Source organism: Dreissena polymorpha, chromosome 4, assembly GCF_020536995.1.
Source record: "Dreissena polymorpha isolate Duluth1 chromosome 4, UMN_Dpol_1.0, whole genome shotgun sequence".
NCBI classification, from domain to species: domain Eukaryota; kingdom Metazoa; phylum Mollusca; class Bivalvia; order Myida; family Dreissenidae; genus Dreissena; species Dreissena polymorpha.
In genome coordinates, this window is record NC_068358.1 from 89593864 (window position 1) to 89604679 (window position 10816).

The 10816-nt window shown below is 35.9% G+C and overlaps 1 long non-coding RNA gene across 1 annotated transcript; it reads left to right on the plus strand.

The window, feature by feature from the left end:
- Positions 1-1207: 1207 nt before the first annotated feature.
- On the plus strand, positions 1208-8886 carry LOC127879351 (uncharacterized). The gene is made up of 2 exons (XR_008049028.1): positions 1208-3747; positions 7942-8886. It is a non-coding gene; the product is annotated as an uncharacterized LOC127879351 (long non-coding RNA).
- Positions 8887-10816: the final 1930 nt, after the last annotated feature.

Consider the following 10816-nt stretch of genomic DNA (forward strand, 5'->3'; position numbering starts at 1 on the left):
CACCCACTTAAAACACGTTTTTGTCCCATCCCAAAAAACGCCCAAATAATGACCAACAGAAAGAAAGCTCAGTCCCAAAAAATAACCGATTTATGGAATGCGCTCCATGGAGGAAGCAGGCAAGAACCTTCGTCATATTGGAAATCGATAAAAATCTATCAAAATTACTTTAACAATCAATATTTGACAGTAAAACCTACCGAATTCATAATAGAGAACGATCTTTTCATGTTTTCATACGAGACCCACCATCATCGGAATAAATAAATTAAAAATACACAATATTCAAGGCATTTTCCTCTCATGATACATTAACAATATACACAATTTTAAATGCCTGCATCAACAATTCTTTGAGATATTGAAGAGTAAAAACCATCGACAATGTCCTTAACCTTTGACCCATTAACCCATTGACCATAAAGCTCCTCAGTTCTTCTTAAGAACCATGGTAAGGCTTTGCAACCACATACCAATTATTTTTGGCAACACCTGCTGTGCCTCTCCATTTAAAGAGAAGTTCAATGCACCTCTGTGTCTTCTGTGTCAGTAGAACTGGAACAGTGCTCCCCCTTTTACCCCCGATTTCCACTCTTGACAATGATTTCAGAAGGATTCTTTCAGTTGCTCTTAGAGCTCCTGTAACTTCTCGCAGACAATCTTTGTTCTGCATTTGTTAACTGTAAGCATCTGAGCCAAAATCAAATTTTGTCGAATTGCTATACAACAGTTTTGTTTTATGAACTTTTATTGATTATGATGATTCCAATATGTATTGTTTGTTTCTGCATTTTACAATCATATTCTGAAGTTTGCAACCTAAAACGTTCATATTTGTATTTTTATGATCCATAATGATTTACCAGTAACCTTACAGTGTCCTTGCAGTAACGTTATTATAAGGAATTAAAAAAACTAAACCACTCTAAGAATAAAAAACTTTATGTTGACAAATGCTAAGTTTTATGTTTTTCTATCAAAAAAGAGAAAAAAATGTTTTCCAACATTATTGTTTTTCTAAAAAAAATCGTCTATTACGTTTGATAACAAATTTGTTGCAAAGTTGGCCATCAAACATCAGTGTTTGTAAATGATTTTTAATTCCAGTAATGTTTGACTTTGATTTTATTTTCTACATGAGTAAATGTATTAATTTTGTTCAATACCTTTTATTACAAATAAAAAAATGTTTGATATATGAAACAAAATATGGCATGTTATTTGAAGGACATGCCCGTTATTGCAAGGACTGGTTTTGTTTCAGAAAGGACAATCTACAAATACAATTTCATTTAAATTCTTTATTTGTAACTGTAACTTGACAATTAACACAAAACTACTGATTACAACTAACACATCATTTCAAGAAATCATTTTGGTTTATTGTGTCACAAACATAATCCCATATCTTAAAGTTTGAAAAATAAGGTTACAGAACTGACAACATTGTTCCTGTTAGGACAACACAGCGAATTAAAATAAACACTCCAAATTTTAAATGATATTACAAACTGTCATAGAACTCTTAACTTTAAACAACAACTTTGTCACTAAAAATGATAAAAATCAACAACATGGAGTTTAAAAACTCAACAAATAAGCTTTGTTATTGTAAGGAACATAATAACCATTTATTTTAGTAATGGCTAAATCATTTGAACTGCTAAAACTATTTTTTGCACTTCAAAAGTGCTGCTTGAAACAAAGCTCCATTAACTGTGAAATGGTGAGTATTCGGCACGGAGATTGGGTCTGGTATGACAGTCATAATGTTTTGTTTGTCCCTAGTTGGTGCATACACAAAATTTCAGCTTCTGGATTCTCAACATCCTTGACCTATTCTGGATACGGCCTTCCATTGAAAATCACTATAACATATCGATTCAAACACTCATGTATGTCAGGCACAAAATATTCATAGCTGTCGTCACTTTTCGTTTCATTTTCTGTACAAGCGCTGTCTTTGTTTTCTCTTTTTTCACCATTTTCATCACTTTTAACATCACTCTTTTTCCTCTGATCACTGCTGTTTTTATCAACATCACCATTCTTTTCTCTCTTATCACCAAGATCACTATAATATGTATTCTTTGAATCATTCTTACTGTCAATTCTTTCACTTTTGTTCTTACATTTTTCACCATTATTTTCGCCATTAATATCAGTGTTTTTATTGTTATTTACATTCTCTTTAAGATTGTTTTCATTGTTGTTCACATCGTTTCTACAGTCGTGTGTTAATGGAAGAAGAGGAACAAGATGATTTGGAGACCAATTTGATTCTGGAATGTCATCTCTTGTGTTTGTCCACAAAATGTAAATTACATCATACTTTATGTCTGTCCTCGGTAATATCAATCGATTGAGATCTTGCCGAACATTGGGATTTCCTTTCTCAGGATACACGCTTCTAATCGGGGCATTAAGAACACTTGACAGGGCAAAAACCTGGAAAATACCCATGTATGATCTATTTTTTGTCAAAGACATTATTTCTTTTCTAAATATGTCTTTAATAATATCTTGCTCTAGGGCCATTCCAGGAATGAAAAAGTCTGAATATTGAGCACAGTGTTTGGCTTGGTCCTTTTGACTAGAACATCCTCCATTGAGGAACTCGTTACTCAGGTATCAGGTAAATACCCTTGTTTTCATGCAATTCCTTAATAATTCTTGTTATTATTTCTTCAGTACGTTCTCGGGTACCAAAGGCAAACACACTTCCACATGATGGTAAACAATTACCATCTGCAATGACCTCAACAGGATACAGTTCTGAACTATCTAAATCACTAGGCATACCAAAAAATGCATCAAAATCTATTTCAAGTTTATTTTCATAAACACTTATCTCATCAGGTTTTACTCTACATGTCATTTCAGGTAACGCAGATAAAGTATCACCTACTTCTGTGAAGGTTTGACACAAGTTCAAACGCCTTAGTAAATCTTCATTATCTATTTTCTGATCAGACTGCCCTTTGTCTGGGCTAAATTTGGAACTACGTGCCTTGTTGTGACGAGTACATTTTGTTTGAATCTCCTTTGGTATTGGTTGTTGAATTTCAATCCCTTTTGATGCCGTTTTCCTTCTTTTCTGGCATTCAGTAACTTTTGTATCTGTTTACCGTTTCAATCCTTTGGTTCGATTATATGTACCTATATTAGTCTGTTTGACCTTTTCGTCTGTTAATGACGTGCTTTGATACTCATGATCTTTGTGTTCAATTCCTATTTCACAGTCACAGCTCAAGTTTCTAAAGGCTATTTGTCCTTCTGATATAATCTTTACTTGATGAAGACTCAATGTTCCGGGTACAGCTCTCAAAGGTGCTTTTAACAGGTCCTTTATTTCCTAGATGTCTGGTTCTGTCACTAAGTACATGTTAACTTTTGACTCTTTAGTTAAAACCCCTATGAAAGTCTTGGCTGATGTGATGTCACTGCCATATTTTAATTTATTGTCTGCCTGTCGTTTAGGTGCACCTCCAATTGCATTATGGGATACCCTTACCATGCCCACTTTCAAAAAATGACCAAAGTACAGTTTGAAAACCAAAAGACTTTGCCCTTAGTGTTTCTAAGTAAAAGTTTGCCTTTTGGCAGTACTGGGTGACAGGGCCATCACTGAATATTTCTATATATATGACCTTTGGATACTTCTTCCGTATTTCAGCCAGAATAGGAGCAAGATGAGCCCAAACAGCTTCTGGTCCATGTACGAGAGAGTCACTTTCTGTGCAGAAGGTGAATGGACCTTCTCCTTTGACAATAGCTACCCCTGTATGTAATGTAATCTGCTTTTTGGAATCACCGAAATGTACACTTTGGATTTCAGCACTGTACCCAAAAACATAATTCTCCGAAAGATCTACATGAACAATGCACTCATCCTTGTTCATTGTTAATTTTCTCTTCGCAAAATATTCATATTGGTTAAACACTCTGTAAATGTGTTTAGAATATCTAGTCAATTGCTCTTCAAACCTATCAATTAACGTCACTGCAGGTCCAGTCTGTGATTCTTTAACTGTTATTGTAATTGTCTTTTCTGTAATGTCTTTGTTTTTCTTTATGTTTCTGACTTCTTTCTTTGTTTTCCATTCATGTCAGGTAATATCTTTATCAAGGTTTTCTTTGTCAACAGTAAGTAATCTTCCTTTACACTTTGTGCATTCAGCATACATACACCTTGTGCTACTAATTTCACATACTTAGCTACTAACAAGGACATTTAGATCATCACTTTCAATTACTTTTGCTTGCTTCAGTGCTTCAGCTATCATTTCAGTGTTGTAACATGTTTTGCACATACATGTGTTTCTATCACTCTGTCTAGGGAATACAACGAAAAAAGGGCGTAATCTGCAAAATGAAGAGTAACTAATTTGTGTCTTGCCTTCACTCAAAAACTTTGTGTGCAATGTTTTTAAGTCATGTAATAAAACCCTTCGCTGCTTCCGTAACTTGTTCAATGTTTTGGTTTGTTTCTTTCGAGGAACTAGTCTGGAATTATCATTTCGAATATAAAAGGTGTACACTTTTTGACTTTCTCTTTTTGTAAATGTTTGAAGTCTTGTTATGTTCTTCTTTGGACTGTTGTAGCCAATGTATCTGTGTGTTTCTGTTTTCAATTTATACTTTTTCAAAGTTTGGTTACATAGAAACTTTCGTATGTCGGCCTTTTCAGCTTTCCTCCTCTCTTTGTATTTTACTCGTATAGCTTCCATGATAACTTGACATTTAAACAATGACCTTTTTACTCCTTTTGGTGTTTAGTGTCTTAACAGTTTCCTTGTTTTTCTCCTTGGCGTATCAACATTGCTTTGCTCTGTCTGCCTCTGTAACCTCTTTTTATACATATCTACTTTCTTCTTCAAGTGCTTTATATCAAGCTCCAATTTTCTCTTATCTCTGTATACCTTTGCTTCTTCGCGACGTTTCTTTTTCAGGGCACGTGACTTTTGATGACTGTGTTGTTCATCTTCACTCGATGGTGGTGTTTGAACATTTTTTTAAAATTTCTGCGCTTCCTTAACTCTAGCTCGGTTCTTTCTCTTCTGTTGACGCCAGCGTTTTGTGACTGATCTTTTCTCTCGTTCATGTAATTCTGCAATTTGCTTTTTTCCCTGTTTTGCACTCATTTTTATATCTATCTAGTCCCCTTTTGAGATAAGCTTCTCTTTTCTGAGGATCAACATCTCTCTTCACTCGCCTAGGATCATGAAACTTCATAGATACATTGATCATGACTCGCAGATGACCCCTATTGATTTTCAGGTCAAAGGTCAAAGTCACAGAGACCCAATGCAGGAAAATGGTTTCCGGATGATAACTCAAGAACGCTTATGCCTAGGATTATGAAACTTCATAGTTACATTGATCATGACTCGCAGGTAAGCCCTATTGCTTTTCAGGTCACTACATCAAAGGTCAAGGTCACGATGACCCGAAATAGTAAAATGGTTTCCGGATGATAACTCAAGAACGCTTAAGCCTAGGATCATGAAACTTCATAGGTTCATCGATCATGACTCTCGATGACCCTTATTGATTTTCAGGTCACTAGGTCAAAGGTCAAGGTCAGGGTGACCCGAAATAGTTAAATGGTTTCCAGATGATAACTCAAGAACGCTTATGCCTAGGATCATGAAACTTCATGGGTACATTTATCATGACTCGCAGATGACCCCTATTGATTTTCAGGTCACTAGGTCAGAGGTCAAGGTCACTATGACCCGAAATAGTAAAATGGTTTCCGGATAATAACTCAAGAACGCTTATGCCTAGGATCATGAAACTTCATAGATATATTGATCATGACTCGCAGATACACCCTATCGATTCTCAGGGCACTATGTCAAAGGTCAAGGTCACAGTGACCCAACACAGTAAAATGGTTTCCGGATGATAACTCAAGAACGCTTATGCCTAGGATTATGAAACTTCATAGATACATTGATCATGACTCGCAGATAACCCCTATTAATTTTCAGGTCACTAAGTCAAAGGTCAAGGTGACGATGACCCGAAATAGTAAAATGGTTTCCGGATGATAACTCAAGAACGCTTATGCCTAGGATTATGAAACTTCATAGTTACATTGATCATGACTCGCAGGTAAGCCCTATTGCTTTTCAGGTCACTACATCAAAGGTCAAGGTCACGATGACCCGAAATAGTAAAATGGTTTCCGGATGATAACTCAAGAACGCTTAAGCCTAGGATCATGAAACTTCATAGGTTCATCGATCATGACTCTCGATGACCCTTATTGATTTTCAGTTCACTAGGTCAAAGGTCAAGGTCAGGGTGACCCGAAATAGTTAAATGGTTTCCAGATGATAACTCAAGAACGCTTATGCCTAGGATCATGAAACTTCATGGGTACATTTATCATGACTCGCAGATGACCCCTATTGATTTTCAGGTCACTAGGTCAAAGGTCAAGGTCACTATGACCCGAAATAGTAAAATGGTTTCCGGATAATAACTCAAGAACGCTTATGCCTAGGATCATGAAACTTCATAGATATATTGATCATGACTCGCAGATACACCCTATCGATTCTCAGGGCACTATGTCAAAGGTCAAGGTCACAGTGACCCAACACAGTAAAATGGTTTCCGGATGAAAACTCAAGAACGCTTATGCCTAGGATTATGAAACTTCATAGATACATTGATCATGACTCGCAGATAACCCCTATTAATTTTCAGGTCACTAAGTCAAAGGTCAAGGTGACGATGACCCGAAATAGTAAAATGGTTTCCGGATGATAACTCAAGAACGCTTAGGCCTAGGATCATGAAACTTCATGGGTACATTGATCATGACTCGCAGATGACCCCTATTGATTTTCAGGTCACTAGGTCAAAGGTCAAGGTCACGGTGACCCGAAATAGTAAAATGGTTTCCAGATGATAACTCAACAACGCTTATTTCTAGGACCATGAAACTTCATAGGTACATTGATCATGACTCGAAGATGACCCCTATTTATTTTCTGGTCACTAGGTCAAAGGTCAAGGTCACGTTGACCTGAAAAAGTAAAATGGTTTCTGGATGATAACTCAAGAACGCTTATGCCTAGGATCATGAAACTTCATAGGTACAATGATCATGACTCGCAGATTACCCCTATTGATTTTCAGGTCACTAGGTCAAAGGTCAAGGTCGCGGTGACCTGAAATAGTAAAATGGTTTCTGGATGATAACTCAAGAACGCTTATGCCTAGGATCATGAAACTTCATAGGTACAATGATCATGACTTGCAGATGACCCTATTGATTTTCAGGTCACTAGGTCAAAGGTCAAGGTCACGGTGACCTGAAATAGTAAAATGGTTTCGGGATGATAACTTAAGAATGCTTATGCCTAGGTTCATGAAACTTCATAGGTATATTGATCATGACTCGCAGATGACCCCTATTGATTATCAGGTCACTAGGTCAAAGGTCAAGGTCACAATGCCAAAAAACGTATTCACACAATGGCTGTCAAGGTCACGGTGACTCAACTTAGAAAAATGGTTTCTGGATAATAACTCAAGAATGCTTACGCCTAGGATCATTAAACTTAATAGGTACATTGATCATGAATCGCAGCTGAAATAATGATGAAACTTGACCAGGATGTTTGTCTGGACAATATCTAGGTCAAGTTTGACATTTGGTAAAGATTGAGTGAACCGAGTCCTCTCAGTTGAGCGAACTAGGGCCATCTTGGCCCTCTTGTTTTCTTAAAGGTTTAACACTGTAACACTTGCATAAGGATTATTATGCCCTAAGATATACACTTGTAGATAAATACTGTAACACTGACACGGGGATAATTATGCCCCAAGTTTCTTGTATGCAATTAAATAAGTACTAATGAGCTTGCATTAAATGTTAGTTATTTTCAATTTATTATCATTTCTGCTTGATACTGCTTGCAGCACTACCAAGTTGAGACTCTGAAGATTGGAGACGAAGTGGAATGTCTTCTAGTGAAGCGATGTAGGTCTTTTATGGCCCTTCAACTTGCGTCATGCTCATTAAAGAAGTAGCTTGAAGACTGGCGACTATGGTACTGTCAGATGGTCCATTCGGTATTTTTCCCAAACCAATGTTCCTAAGTTCCATGTAATTGAAGTGACGCATCTGAGCTATATTATTTATAGAAGGGTTTCGGGACCCAGGCAACGCCAGACACTGGAACGCGTCCAAGAGGTAACTCTGGGATAGAGGGAAGCTGAAGAAAGCTCCCAACGTATATTCTGTGGCCTCCTACTCCATCAATTTATCCTCTGGTGACATCAGTTGCCAGTAAGCTGGGAGCCACAAACTCAAAGGGCCAGTGACAGGCAATGCTACAGGTGTAGCAAGCGTCCAATTACGTCTGTCTGGTGGAAAAATGGGCATCCCTCAAGAGCGAAGTAGGGCCATGGCACTTTCCTTGATTAAAAAGTGGGCATCTGGAGATACACGAGACAATACTGAGCCAGGACTTTGGGGCATCAGTAGTCTTCTTTGTGCCACAGGCGAGGAATTCGGCAAGATCTACAACACTGGAGACTTTTGTGCAGGACTTTTTACAAATGACTAAATGTATAAACTGTTTAACAAATTAAATTGAGGTGCTTTATTTTCTGATGTTTGATTTATTTTTCCTTTCAGATGATTTATATTTGTGTGATTCTAGGATTAAATAAATAATTCTGAAACATTTATGCAGCATGCTGTTACATTATTGTTAACGTTATATTATGTTGGTTATCTGGTTTATCAAGTGGAAAAAATTATTTAAATATAAAGCTTTAAATATTAAGACTTATGAAGGTACTTATTGTTATTTAGGTATTAACATACTTCTCAGAATAATAAAAATATAGTAAATGCTATTATTCATTAATGTAGTAAGGTTTCTTAAATGATTGTCCTTATTGATTAAGTTTGAATAAGAGGTGGTTTTCATACCGCGATAAAGTGGCAACAACTTTTTTTGGGCCAGTGAAACCCCTGAAAAGCGTTTTATTATGCTATTTGTATTTGTCTGAGGTATTGACTTTTACTGGACAATAAACTATAAATGTTTCTTTTAAACCTCAATAGCTTATTTGTTTTTTGTTGTGATAAAGTATTTTTAATGCAAAATATGGATTCCTTGTGAAAAAAACCCATAGAGATGGCAAGTTTTAACCAAATGAGACAATTAAAACAAAAGAATAAATTCAAATGATAGCAAAATAAAGCCTATTTTGTGCCACACACGAAGTCCGCAAAACGCACAGGTACTATGACCAAAATGCTCAGCAAAAAATCACCAAAAACTTTATTACAGACAAGTGAAAAAAATGCATAACTTTTGAACTAGTTAAGATATTTTTAAAATTCAAACTAATTTAAAAACTGCAAATCAAGACCTATGATTATTAGATGATGATCATTTTGCGCATCAACATGTTTGAAAAAAAATCACTGTGGTTGCTAAGTAAGAAGAACTTCATACCATAACATTTTTAAAATGAGTGCATATTTGGTCACCAGTCTTTTTTTTCCGTCCTCCTACCCGACACTTTTAGAAAAAAAATCAGAAAATCATTTTATTAATTTTTTTTGGCCTAAGTAGGATCTCGATCTATAAATCCAGAGTTATTAATATTTGTGTTTTCATTTGTTGGTCTTGAAGTAATAAACAATTGTCCACCCACATTTACTTCAACTAATTCATTTTTTATTGGCTGATAACTTTATTATCCCCGCCGAAAAAAAAATCGGAGCGGATATAGTTATTGGTCTTGTCCGTCTGTCCGTCCGGCTGAAACTTTGTCCGGAGCATTACTCCAAATCTATTCAATGGATTTACTTCAAACTTAGAATATAAACAGATGACAACTAGGAGAAGTGCAGGAGAAGTGCAGTGACCAAGAGCCATAACTCTATCTACCTTAGTTTTTGAATTATTTGAATTATCTCCCCTTTTATTTAACTTTAAAGTAAACTTTTGTCCGGAGCATAACTCTAAATATGCTAAAGGGATTTACTTGAAACTTGAAATATAAACAGATGGCAACTAGGAGAAGTGCAGTGACCAAGAGCCACAACTCTATCTACCTTAGTTTTTGAATTATCTCCCCTTTTATATGATTTTAAAGAAAAAATTTGTCCGGAGCATAACTCTAAATCTACTGAACTGATTTACTTGAAACTTGAAATGTAAACAGATGGCAACTAGCAGAAGTGCAGTGACAAAGAACCACAACTCTATCTACCTTTGTTTTTGAATTATATCCCCTTTTGTATAATTTTAAAGTACATTTTTGTCCGGAGCATTACTCTAAATCTACTGAAGGGATTTACTTGAAACTTGAAATATGAACAGATGGCAACTAGGAAAAGTGAAGTGACCAAGAACCATAACTCTATCTACCTTAGTTTTTGAATTATCTCCCCTTTTATATAACTTTAAAGTAAATTTTTGTCCGGAGCATAACTCTAAATCTACTGAAGGGATTTACTTGAAACTTCAAACTTAAACAGATGGCAAGTAGGAGAAGTGCAGTGACTAAGAACCATAACTCTATCTACCTTAGTGTTTGAATTATATCCCTTTATTTAATTTCAAAGTAAATTATTGTCTGGAGCATAATGAGTTATCTCCCGTTATTTGTTTTTACAACTATTATTCTACTCTCTAAAACAACTGTTGTCATACAAGCAAACACATTTCGGCGGGGATTTGCCACTACTGTGACAAGCTCTTGTTTTCTTGTGGAGTTGATTTACTTAATTTTTTTCAGGTTCCTGTACTATAACGTTTGGTTCTTTCCC